The sequence below is a fragment of the Peromyscus californicus genome, unplaced genomic scaffold, assembly GCF_007827085.1.
Source record: "Peromyscus californicus insignis strain IS unplaced genomic scaffold, ASM782708v3 Scaffold_6__1_contigs__length_162567912, whole genome shotgun sequence".
Classification (NCBI taxonomy): Eukaryota; Metazoa; Chordata; class Mammalia; order Rodentia; family Cricetidae; genus Peromyscus; species Peromyscus californicus.
This window is the reverse complement of record NW_026294584.1, coordinates 73321735-73333966: the sequence shown is the minus strand read 5'-3', so window position 1 is coordinate 73333966 and position 12232 is coordinate 73321735. Positions and strand designations below refer to the sequence as shown.

The 12232-nt window shown below is 40.4% G+C and overlaps 1 long non-coding RNA gene across 1 annotated transcript; it reads right to left on the bottom strand.

Annotated features, from left to right (window-relative positions):
- Positions 1 to 1375: 1375 nt before the first annotated feature.
- LOC128099099 (uncharacterized) lies at positions 1376 to 7493 on the bottom strand. Its single transcript, XR_008214430.1, has 3 exons — positions 7084 to 7493; positions 6390 to 6540; positions 1376 to 3743 (listed from the first exon to the last, which is right to left on the bottom strand). It is a non-coding gene; the product is annotated as an uncharacterized LOC128099099 (long non-coding RNA).
- Between the last annotated feature and the right edge of the window lie 4739 nt (positions 7494 to 12232).

The following is a 12232-nucleotide window of genomic DNA, read 5'->3' as shown; positions in this document are numbered from 1 at the left end:
TGTCTCCACATCATCTTTGTTTCTCTTTCTCCTCTGAATCACATACAGGAAAGACTCTCTCTGAAGTTCCTTCATTTACCTAGCTCAGCCTTGGAAGAATACAATTGTTTTCAGTCTGGTTGAAAGGCCTTTTCCCAAGAAATACTAAAGTCAAATCACAGAAGAAAAAAATGAAAATCTAGTATCACCCAGGAGCTCAGGGAGCTTTGAAGTTAGTGTTGGTCCCTTGGGCTTGTTCCCCCCGCCCCAAAACACAATACTCAATATCCTTATAACATTATCTATACCCCCACCTCCATCGAGATCTTCCCTGCATGAAGGGGGTCTGCAGGCTGTATCATCTGGCTTTGTGCATGGATGCAACTCAATCAGTCTGGAAGCTTTTCCTCCTGATAATCTGCTTCTTGGTGGTTTGTTTCTCTAGACTGGATGACAGCCTTCATAGGCAAGGCCTAAACTTCCCTGAGATGCAGCTCCACCTTCACCTGCTGGCTAAGACAAGCTTTCAGCTTCTCAAATGAGTGCGGAAGCCCAGCTGTGGCCCACATAGCTAACTGGCAGTCCCCAAAAACTTCACAGTGCCTTCATGGGATCAATATGAATGGGATCGTCCAAGGCCACACCAACATCAAGATGCATCCATACAGAGGGAGGCTGCAAGGCAGTGGCGTCTCAGAGCTTGGATGTCTCTGGATGAGAGAAGTCAACAGTACATCCTCCTCATGAGCTTGACCTTGGGACCTTGTTAGTGGCTGTCCAGTGTTATTGCTTCCCTGTTAGCCTTCTTAATCGAACTCAACGTAGTATATTTATCATTTAGGTTTAAATCTACAGTCAACATATTTAAACATTGTATGTCATAAAGGAAGTTCTGTGGATGTGTTCAATTATATTCATGATCATATGCAATTATTCTTTTTTTCCATTTTTATTCTACTCAATAAATATCAGAGTTGAAACTGAAATCAATTCACATGACCATAGCCCATTTGTTGGTGATCTATATACTACATTGTATTTACACCTTTCCCTGTGATAATCAATTCTCTTCAACAGAGTGTGTTCCTGTGAATGTGACATTTGATAAATGAAACCATGACCCTGGTTGGTGCCTAGCTAGAGTCAGGGAAACACTATTTTGACAAACTAAAATAATTGAAAGGCTATAACTGAAGGCTCAAATTAAACTGTATCCCTTTATCTGTGAATGTATTTTATATATTTAAACACCAATTCTTTTTTAAATATTTTATATTTATTAAGAATTTTTTTTCATTCATTTTACACATCTATCAAAGATCCCCCCTCTTCCCTCCTCCCACCACCCCAAGTCTCCCCCTGCCAACCCATCCTCCACTCCCCCCGAACAAGAAGGCAAGGCCTCTCATGCAGAGGCACTTCCAGTAGAGGCAAGTCCAAGCCCTTCCCCCTGCATCAAGGCTGCACCAGGTGTCCCATCATAGGTAGTGGGTCCAAAAAGCCCGCTCATGCATCAGGGATGGATTCTGATCCTACTGCCAGGGGGCCCCCCAAGCAGACCAAGCTATACAACTGTCTCACCATGCAAAGGACCTAGTCCAGTCCCATGAGGCCTCCACAGTTGTTGATCCAACTTTCATGAGTTCCCACTAGCTTGGTTTGGTCATCTCTGCAGGTTTCCCCATCATGATCTTGATGCACTTGCTCATAGAATCCCTCTTCTCTCTCTTTGACTGGACTCCTAGAGCTCTGCTGGATGTTTGACTGTGGATCTCTGCATCTGCTTCCATCAGTCATTGGAGAAAAGCTCTGTGATTACAGTTAGAGTATTCACTGGTCTGATCACTGGGGTAAGCCAGTTCAGTTCAGGCACCCTCTCCACTATTTCTCGTAGTACAAGCTGGGGTCATCCTTGGGGATTCCTGGCAACTTCCCGAGCATAGGGTTTCTCTCTATCCCCATGATATCTCCCTCTATCATGGTATCTCTTTCATTGCTTTCCCACTCCATCCCTGTTCCAGCTTGACTATCCCATTCCCTTATGTTCTCATCCCCTATCGCCTATCCTCCATTGCCCACCCCTCATTCCCAGTGTACTCATGGGGATCTCATCTATTTCCTCTTCCCAGGGTGATCTATCCATCCCTCTTTGGGTCTTCTTTGTTAGCTAGCTTCTCTGGAGTTGTGGGTTGTTGTCTGGTTATCCTTTGCTTTACATCTAGTATCCACTTATGAGTGGATACATACCATGTTTGTCTTTCTGAGTCTGGGTTACCTCACTCAGGATGATATTTTCTAGTTCCATTCATTTGCCTGCAAATTTCATGATGTCATTGTTTTTCTCTGCTGAGTAGTACTCCATTGTGTATATGTACCACATTTTCTTAATCCATTCTTCAGTTGAGGGCCATCTAGGTTGTTTCCAGGTTCAGTGAGTTGAATAATGCTGATATGAACATAGTTGAGCATGTGTTCCTGTGGTATGATTGAGTATATGCCCAAGAGTGGTATAGCTGGGTCTTCAGGAAGATTGATTTCCAATTTTCTGAGAAACCTTCACACTGATTTTCAAAGTGGCCATACAAGTTTTCAGCCCCATTAACAGTGGAGGAGTGTTTCCCTTGCTCCACATCCTCTCCAACATAAACTGTCTGCAGTGCTTTTGATCTTAGCCATTCTGACAGGTGTAAGACAGTATCTCAGAGTCATTTTGATTTGCATCTCCCTGATGATTAAAGATGCTGAGCAATTCTTTAAATGTCTTTCAGCCATTTGAAATTCTTCCTTTGAGAATTCTCAGTTTAGTTCTGTAACCCATTTTTAAATTGAATTGTTCATTATTTTGATGTCTAGTTTATTGAGTTCTTTATATATTCTGGATACCAGCCCTCTGTTAGATGTGGGGTTGGTGAAAATCTTTTCCCATTCTGTAGGCTGTCATTTTGTCTTGTTTACTGTGTCCTTTGCTTTACAGAAGCTTCTCAGTTTTAGAAGGTCCCATTTATTAATTGTTGCTCTCAGTGTCTGTGCTACTGGTATTATATTTAGGACCTGGTCTCCTGTGCCAATGCATTCAAGACTACCTCCTACTTTCTCTTCTATCAGATTCAGTGTAATTGGTTTTATATTGAGGTCTTTGATCCACTTGGATTTGAGTTTTGTGCATGGTGAAAGATATGGATCTATTTGCAATCTTCTACATGTTGACATCCAGTTATGCCAGCACCATTTGTTGAAGATGCTTTCTTTTTTCCATTGTACAGTTTTGGCTTCCTTGTCAAAAATCGGGTGTTCATAGGTGTGTGAGTTAATGTCGGGGTCTTCAATTCGTTTCCATTAGTCCATATGTTGGTTTTTATGCCAGTACCAAGCTGTTTTAATTACTATGGCTCTATAGTAGAGCTTCATGTCAGGGATGGTGATGCCTCCAGAGGTGGCTTTGTTGTACAGGATTCTTTTAGCTATCCTAGGTTTCTGTTTTTCCATATGAAGTTGAGTATTGTTCTTTCCAGGTCTGTGAAGAATTGTGTTGGGATTTTAATGGGGATTGTATTTAATCTATACATTGCCTTTGGTAAATTGTCATTTTTACTATGTTAATCCTATCAATCCATGAGCATGGGAGATCTTTCCATTTTCTGATATCTTCTTCAATTTCTTTCTTCGGAACTTTAAGTTCTTGTCATACAGGTCTTTCACTTGTTTAGTTACAACACCCCTTCATGATAAAGGTCTTGGAGAGATCAGGAATACAAGGAACATACCTAAACATAATAAAGGCAATTTACAGCAAGCCAACAGCCAATATCAAATTAAATGGAGAGAAACTCAAAGCGATTCCACTAAAATCAGGAACAAGATAAGGCCGTTCACTCTCCCCATGTTTATTCAATATAGTACTTGAAGTTCTAGCCAGAGCAATAAGACAACAAAAGGAGATCAATGGGATACGAAGGAAGATCAATTGAAAAGGAAGACGTCAAACTTTCACTATTTGCAGATGATATGCTAGTATACATAAGTATACATAAGTGACCCCAAAAATTCTACCAGGGAGCTCCTACAGCTGATAAACACCTTCAGTAATGTGACAGGATACAAGATTAACTCAAAAAAAATTCAGTAGTCCTCCTATATACAAATGATAAACAGGCTGAGAAAGTAATCAGAGAAACATCACCCTTTACAATAGCCACGAATAATATAAAATACCATGGGGTATCTCTAAGCAAGTGAAAGATCTGTATGACAAGAACTTTATGTCTCTGAAGAAATACTTTATTTAATATTCATTCATGTAATGAATTCTCATCAAATCCATTCTCCACTCCCCTTCAACTCCTCCACCCCTTTTCCCCTTCAGACTCCATGCTCTCTCTTATTTAAATGCATGTTTGAAAGCTGTGTTTCTCTTTCAACCTCTCACTCACATCTTGCCATTAGAAATGTTGTTCCTTTTCAGTGGTGCTCTCCACCTTTGCCAGGGTACTGTTGCTTCTACCCTGTATTTGTTCTGTTTCTAACAGCAAAACAACCTAGAATCAATCTCCACCCCTACCCCAGCCCAAGCTGGCCTAGAACTTGACTCCTTCCTCCCCATTCCTTGTCTCCCTCCTTCCCTGCCCCTCCTGTTCCCTCTCCTCCTTTTCATCCTCCTCCTTCTTCTCCTCCTCTTCCTCCTGCTTTTTTCTCACTAGTGCTGGCTTCCAGGGCTGAGCCACCACACTTTCCTTTGTCTTAACACAACCACAGCCACAAACCAGGGAGGTGGAGAATAAAAGAGAAAAAGACTGATGGTAACGTTTTCCTCCGGATGTTTTTTTTTTTTTTTTTTCCATTTCTTTTTGTGATGAAGAATGTTGATTTTCCAATGAAGAAGAAAAGGTAAACCAGGACAAATCTAGCTGAATACTGGCATTCTTCTTTGTCTGCTTCCTGACCGGGGTCACCGGCCAAGTCACTGACCAAGCCATTCCTGCCTTCCATGGCAAGATGGACTGCATTACTCTGAACCATGAGCCAAAATAAAGTCTTCCTTTCCCACCCAAGTTGCTTTTTGTCAGGTGTTTGGTTGTAATAAGAAGAACAGAAACTAATACATTCTGTAATATGTGACAGTTGTATCTGGGGGACTTTTGCTAGTACTATTACTGTACTGTTTTCTGGCCAGCTGAAAAGCATAGCATATGTCCCAAATGATTATCCCATTCATGATATGCATTCATTTATTCCTCGAGATTCTAAATGAACTGGGCTCAAGCTCACCTGATATATCCCATAAGATAGTGCAGCTTTTCCCCCCAAGAGCCTGGGGTTCTCCAATCAACACTGAGCTCTCTAGTTAATACCAGTACACTGGCAACCCCAGGTTTCTGATTATACCTAAATGTAGAGCATATAATCGACTGTGTGTTCACCAAGCTTGGTATACCATCTGTGATGTATTCTAGTAAGACACTCTGGAAGAACAAGTGTCTGTGTCCCCTGATCCTTTGACACATCCCGAAAATCAGAATAATGGCTGCCTGGTGGGCAGTACAAAAGAGTTCTTCCTAGCGTCTGTCCACTCAAATGTGTGATGAGGAATGAAGGACCAAGTGAGAGGGACTGAGGGATCTGTACAGAGGCTCTCTGGCCGTTCTCCAGGACACTTGGACAGTTCTCATGGAAACTCCTCTTACCCTGCTTTCTAAAGTCTTCTCTCATTTACTATCACCTGCAGTAACCTCCCTCATCTGTAACTGCGACATGGTCTCTTTTTGGCCAGTGTCGTCTATTGATGGAAGGAAGCCCTCCTCAGTGGGGTTGTTTTGAAAAGCATCTGGAAGCTTGGTGCCTCCCGTGGAACCACATCTGATTCAAAAGAAACATGGTCCCCATCCTGACTGTCTAGGAGACAGTTCTCCGGGCAGCCTCATCTCCTCAGTCTGCTGCTGGGCACGTAGTTCTAGCCAGTCTTCCAATTTCGGTGCTCTCGGTGATCTAGGAATATAACACACCAGCTCCTTCTGGCTCCGGCTACAAGTGCCAAGTCCTTCAGGCTCATGTCAGGATGCTCTGCTATAAAGAAACGGACTCCCTTCATCCCACTGGAAAACAGTGACAGCGACACTGAACCCTAACAAATGTCTGCAAAATTCTACCACCTGGCCTCCTCAGCCTCTCCTCTGTTTTAGCTTGAAGGTGTCACTACAAGGGTTCAGAGGCCTCCTAAAGCCCTGAATATTGGGGCATGACAAGCCCATACTAAAAAAGATACTCATGATCTATCTGAAATTCAAACTCAGGTGGGCACACACCATTTTCCCTGGCAGTATTGCATACAGCTGATCTAGACCTTATATGGAAGCAAAGGTTATTGCCACCTTTCATTTTTACCTGTGACGTGGTACAAAAGTTTATGCTCTTACCTGTGTGACAACATCAAAAGCATCCGTGCAGTGTACCAAGCCCCACACACCCACTCTGTGCCGCTTCTTGCATTTCTGTCATCTTCGCTTCTCACTCTCTCTAGACCCAAGCATTTTATCCAGGACATTTTATTCATTTTCATACTTTCGTCTACAAGAAGGATTCAGAAAGACACATTGTTTTTTTTTTTCTAAAATTCAAATCTTTACAAAACTTTTTAGACAGTAGAAGCAGGAGTTAAAAATATTACATTTCACCAGCATTCCTGAGGCAGAGCGAGGCAGATCTCTGGGAGTTCAAGGCTAGGCTGGTCCACATAGCAAGTTCCAAGTAAGCCAGGGCTACATGGTGAGATCCTGACTTATGATAAGAATAATAAATTTCAAAATCTCTTAGAAAAAGAGCATCTTATTCATGGAAAGTTACTTACTTAGATATTTACAACTGGACCAAGCCTATGTTTCCTTGCTGTCTTGGTCTGGCTGGTTAGCATTCCTCAAAAACTTTCTACATAGAGATCACTGATACTCTAAGATAAGGGATGTAATTAGGCCTCTTAAACCAGGAATCAGCTTTAAGTGATTCCTTCCTCCAGCTGCATTAAAACAGCTCTGAAGGTGTAAAGAAATGAATAGCATTAACACCCATGAAAAGTAGAACAAAGAGTTGAGTAACAAAGTGAGAGACTCTGACCTTTTTGGCACAAGGCCCAGATTCATGGGCCTCACACCACAGGAGGGGACCCGTTGTGCAATGTGGTCAAGGAGGAAAGAAAACTAAACTGTCCATCAAGATCGTAGAAGAACTTCTGCATCTTCTCCACCACTTGATGCTCCATTGATGAATACATAGATGCTATCATCAGTCAGAAAGGCAGCAGCTTGTCATTCACTGAGATCATGATATTTTTTTAAGACATCCAGATGGTGACTTCTCATCTTACAGACCCCTATCCCTATCTACATCTAGAGAGGGCAACTCTTCAGAAAACACCTGGGCAAGACTTAGGCTGTGGGCTACCAGCATAGTAGTCTCCATAAATAAAGCACTATGGGCCAGGGAGAAGATAGAAATAGAAGCAGTAAAAACCAGGGCTAGAGTTTTCCATGCAGTCCATCTGTTCCATATGCTAGCAAGCCGGCAGTGGACGTAGGAGTGGATCCCATTTCTGTCTGAGAGAGCAGAAGTAGACAGGAAATGTGTGAGCTGCCGGGCTCACCAACCTACCCGCCATCTGTGTCTCCAGCCAAGAGACTCAGCCACACTGCCAGTGGTCAGAGCAGAGGGGCTAAGCACCCTCCCACCTGCTTCCAACTGAGGATGGAGCAACCCCAAAAGGAAAAGAATTACAGGAAAGAGAACCTTCTGGAAGACTTGGGAGGAAAAGAACAGCAGAAAGAAACTTGTAGAAATCTTTGCTTAAGGAAGTAAAAGGAAACTATTTAGTTTATAATGCTGTTAACAGAGAGATGCCAAAGAGAAAGATGAAGAAGGAGAAGAGAGCAAAACAATGGACATGAAAACTCAGGGACTGGACTGAAATGCAAAGTGACCGACTAACATGGCAGACCAATTTAAAAAAAAAAAAAAAAACTGATGGACCAAAACTCAGTTTATTCTATTGACATTGAAGAATGTATAGGAAGGGGATGGACTGAAAGAAGATGCCCAACAGGGCAGGAAAGAATGCTTTCAAATTAGCAAGATGGACAGACAGATGGAAGGGTGAGGAAGGCCAAAGTCTGGGCCTGAAATGCCTCTGAAGTTTGTGAGAGACTTTGTCATCAGCCTATGGTGCCTTTGGGAATTGGAGCCTAGTGAATGAAAGTTAGGTCACTGGAGAACCTTACAAAGGACACTGAGACCCCCGCCTCCTCTTCCTTTCTTTGCCTCACAAATACAATAACATGAACTGACTTCCTTTAGCTGACGTTCCCATCATGACCTACAGAGTTATAATAGGCACAAAACCACATTCCATCAAAACCTCTGAAATCTGAGCCAATACAAACTTTTTCCTTTTTTAAAGCTCATTATCTCAGCTATTTTGTCAGGGTAACAGGCAGGAGAAATAAATGCATGCATGCATACATACATGATTGATGATGATGATGACGATGATGATGATGATGAAGATAGACAGATAGACAGAAAGACAGATAACCAAAAAATTGGACAAGGGCCATGTAAAACAAATTCACAGAAAAGGAAATTTAAATAACTACTAGTACATAGAAAGATTCTCCTGAGCTGCAGAGAATGATGGGAAAGGCTGGTGTTACAAATGCCTTTGTTGGCTGCAATCTGACAAGGAAGAAAGCATGTGAATACCGTTTGACTCGTGCCCATCAGAAGCAAAGCAGAAGGAAGAGGAGTAAGAAGCAGAGACAAGTGCCCAGGAGGGAGTACAGTGAGGGGCGACGGTGGAACTGAAGGGATACTAACTGATAAAACTTTAATAAAAGCAAGCCCAACAATTTTACTGCCTTTTAACTTTTCTACTATTTTCATTTTTAACTATCAGGTTTTTAGTATGTATTATATATAATTTTATAAAGTATCATGCATAAATGTCAGAAGGGAAATTATTTTTAAGCATCCATAATCCTATCCCCAGAAGTTTATACCTATAGTTAACATTGGTATATTTCTTTTGGAATATTTTCTATGCACAAATGCTCTTTCAAATCATTAGGTGTTTTTTTTAATTACATTAATTGGATGCACCATAATAATTTCTAGTTTGTCCCCATTGTGGAAATGTGTATTAGACCCAAATTTTGAAAATCCAAATAAATAATTTTACATAATTTTATAAACATTTCTAATGACATTTTAATTATACATTCATAAATGTAGAATGATTATATTTAAACATTGGTAATTCTTCTTATTCCTTATTACCCCATTGCTTTCACGAACAATTACACAGATCAGAATTTCCTTGTATCGCCTAAGATCTCCAGAGATCATCCCCAATCTTTTAATTTTAAGTGTATATCACATAAAAGGTGAAATATTATGAAATCATTTGGATTTTCCTTTCATTAGTAATATGTTTTTAAATTTGCATTGATATGACATCTATATGCTGTGTTTAAGCACTGTCTTTTCATGAGGCTTGGGCCACTCCAGTGAAAACCACCATCCACCCATCTCACCCTCCTCCCCCTACATTCCTAATGTCTTTCACCTTTTTTTTCTTTTCAATGTTCCATGGCAATGACCATCTTCACTTAGTAATTCATAGCTGCTAGGAGAGGGAGAGTTAGTTTGATTTAAGCATGTGGCCCCTGGTAGATGAGACATACTCCAGTCGCTAGCCACACCCAAGAGTGCATACCAGCACTAACTAGACTGGGTGGATTAAAAAACAAAAACAAAAAGAACCACAAAGTTGGATGGGGATATAATGATAAATAGAGTTGGGCAAAGGGTGAATATGATCAAAATACAATCAATGTGTAAACTTCTCAAAGAATTAATAAAAATTATATTTTAAAAATGTTTTAAAATCAGAGTATATTTTCTCTCCGTTCCACGTTTTACTTCTTTTATATTTAATTCATTAACCTGGAAATTATACATAGCACAAACATTGGAAGCAAACTTTAAAGCTTAAATTTTTTTTTGCAATTCCTACAGCTTCATCCGTTCCTGTATTTCTATGTGACTGCACTTTTATTTTACACTAGTTTTAGATAGTAACACCTTCTGATAGTTGGATGCCTTCTGGTATCTGGTAGACTATTCATGCATATGCTATTTGCAGGGACTTGTTCCAGGACCCCTGTGGATACCCAGACCTGTGATACACAAGTGAAAATGGTACACACTAGTTGCATATGATCTGACCACATTCTGTTGGATTATTTGAATCACTTCTAGATAACTTACAGTAACTGCCAAACTGAAAAGTCTCACGTGTTCAGAACAGATGTAGATTTCTCACATGTTCTTGAACCATGTTTGTTTGAATTTGTGGGTGTGGTGCCCCTGGCTACAGAGGGCTGACCATATAACATGATTTTAAGAATTATAACTTTAATACATTTTAAAAGCTGAACCACTTCCTCTAATTGATTTCCATTTTTATTTTTTCTTTGTTATTTTATATGCCAGTGAACTTCAAAAATAGCTTGTCAAAGTCAAAATTGTGATTTATAATATTATTGCATTCAATTACTATATTGATACAGCCTACAGCTAATGATGTCTTTCAGAAGCATGGTAAATCTCCTGGTTTATGGGTCTTCTATAGGTTAATTTTTAAGATTTGAGTTAATTCATACACAGTTTTATGCAGCTTTTTCCTAAGTTGTGTACCCAGCCTTTGCCATATTTTCCAAGGTTTTTTGCTACTGTTTACCCATGATTTGTAATCATTTGCAACATACTTGTTTTTTTTAAGTTACTTTTTTTGTTAGTTTAATAGGTTTGTCTAGGAGATTTTCTTGTATTTTCAAGAGTTGATTAATATTATTTTAAAAATACAATATTTCACTTTCATTCTTTTTTATTTTGTACTTCACACCTTGGCTTAAATTTTACAATATAATGCTAATAACCATGTGTGATGGTATTGTGTTCCCCAAAATATTGTGCACCCTAATAAACTTATCTGGAGTCAGAGACAGAACAGCCACAATATTAAACATAGAGGATAGGCAGTGGTAGCACACGCCTTTAATCCTAGTATTCCAGAAGCAGAAATCCGTCTGGATCTCTGTGAGTTCAAGGCCACATTGGAAACAGCCAGGCATGGTGACTCATGCCTTTAATCCCGGAAAGTGAGCCTTTAATCCCAGGGAGTGATGGCAGAAAGTAGAAAGGTATATAAGGCATGAAGACCAGAAACTAGAAGCTTTTAGCTGGTTAAGCTTTTAGGCTTCTAGCAGCAGTTCAGCTGAGAGCCATTGGGATGAGGACACAGAAGCTTCCAGTCTGAGGAAACAGGACCAGCTGAGGAACTGTTGAGGTGAGAAAGCTGTGGCTTGTTCTGCTTCTCTGATCTTCCAGCATTCACCCCAATAACTGGCCTCAGGTTTGATTTTATTAATAAATGCTAAGATTCCTGCTACAACCATGGAACCGAATGCATTCTTATTTTATTTCTTTACTTCATGTCTGTGGTATGAAGACTTAAAATTGTTTTTGTAGTAGAGCTCTGCTAACAGAAAGCTTAGTAAAAGTCCTTGAGTGGCATTCCTGATGCAGAAGTGCATAGCAAATAACAAAACAATACTGGGTGCACTGTACAGGGAACAGTAGGAGAGAAAGTGAACTCAGACATGGAGGAGGGAGCTGCCAACGATGGCTTCTGAGAAGTAATGCTTGTACCCCGACTCCAAAGGTGAAAATAACTTGGCAATCTGACTGAAAATAGAGCCGGTTGTTTCAGGCAAAAGGGAATGAGCAAAGAGAAATGCAAAACACAACTAGAAGAGAAGAGTTGACATGAAGGCTGTAGGAATTGGTTTAAGCTAGGAAGGGCATAAGAGGAGTACCTCAGAAACGCCATTCTGACTGCACCATAGAGAAAAGACAGCAGTTAGGAAGCAGATGTGCTACCGAGGGAAACCAAGACAGCTCTAGTCAAAGAATGAGAGAGAACATAAACCAAACAAGCCCTGTAGCTCCTCTAGGTTGGATTGATGCTTGTCTTTATTTTGTTACAAAATAGATGTCTCAAAGCTCTCCACCATATCTTTAATAACTTTTACCACAATCCTATGTTCAGTGTTCCATTTACAGTCAATTAAAAAAAAAAAAAGAATGGGCCAATGAGATGGCTCAGCAGGTAATGGAACTCATTGAAAACTTGAATTCTATACCTGGAACC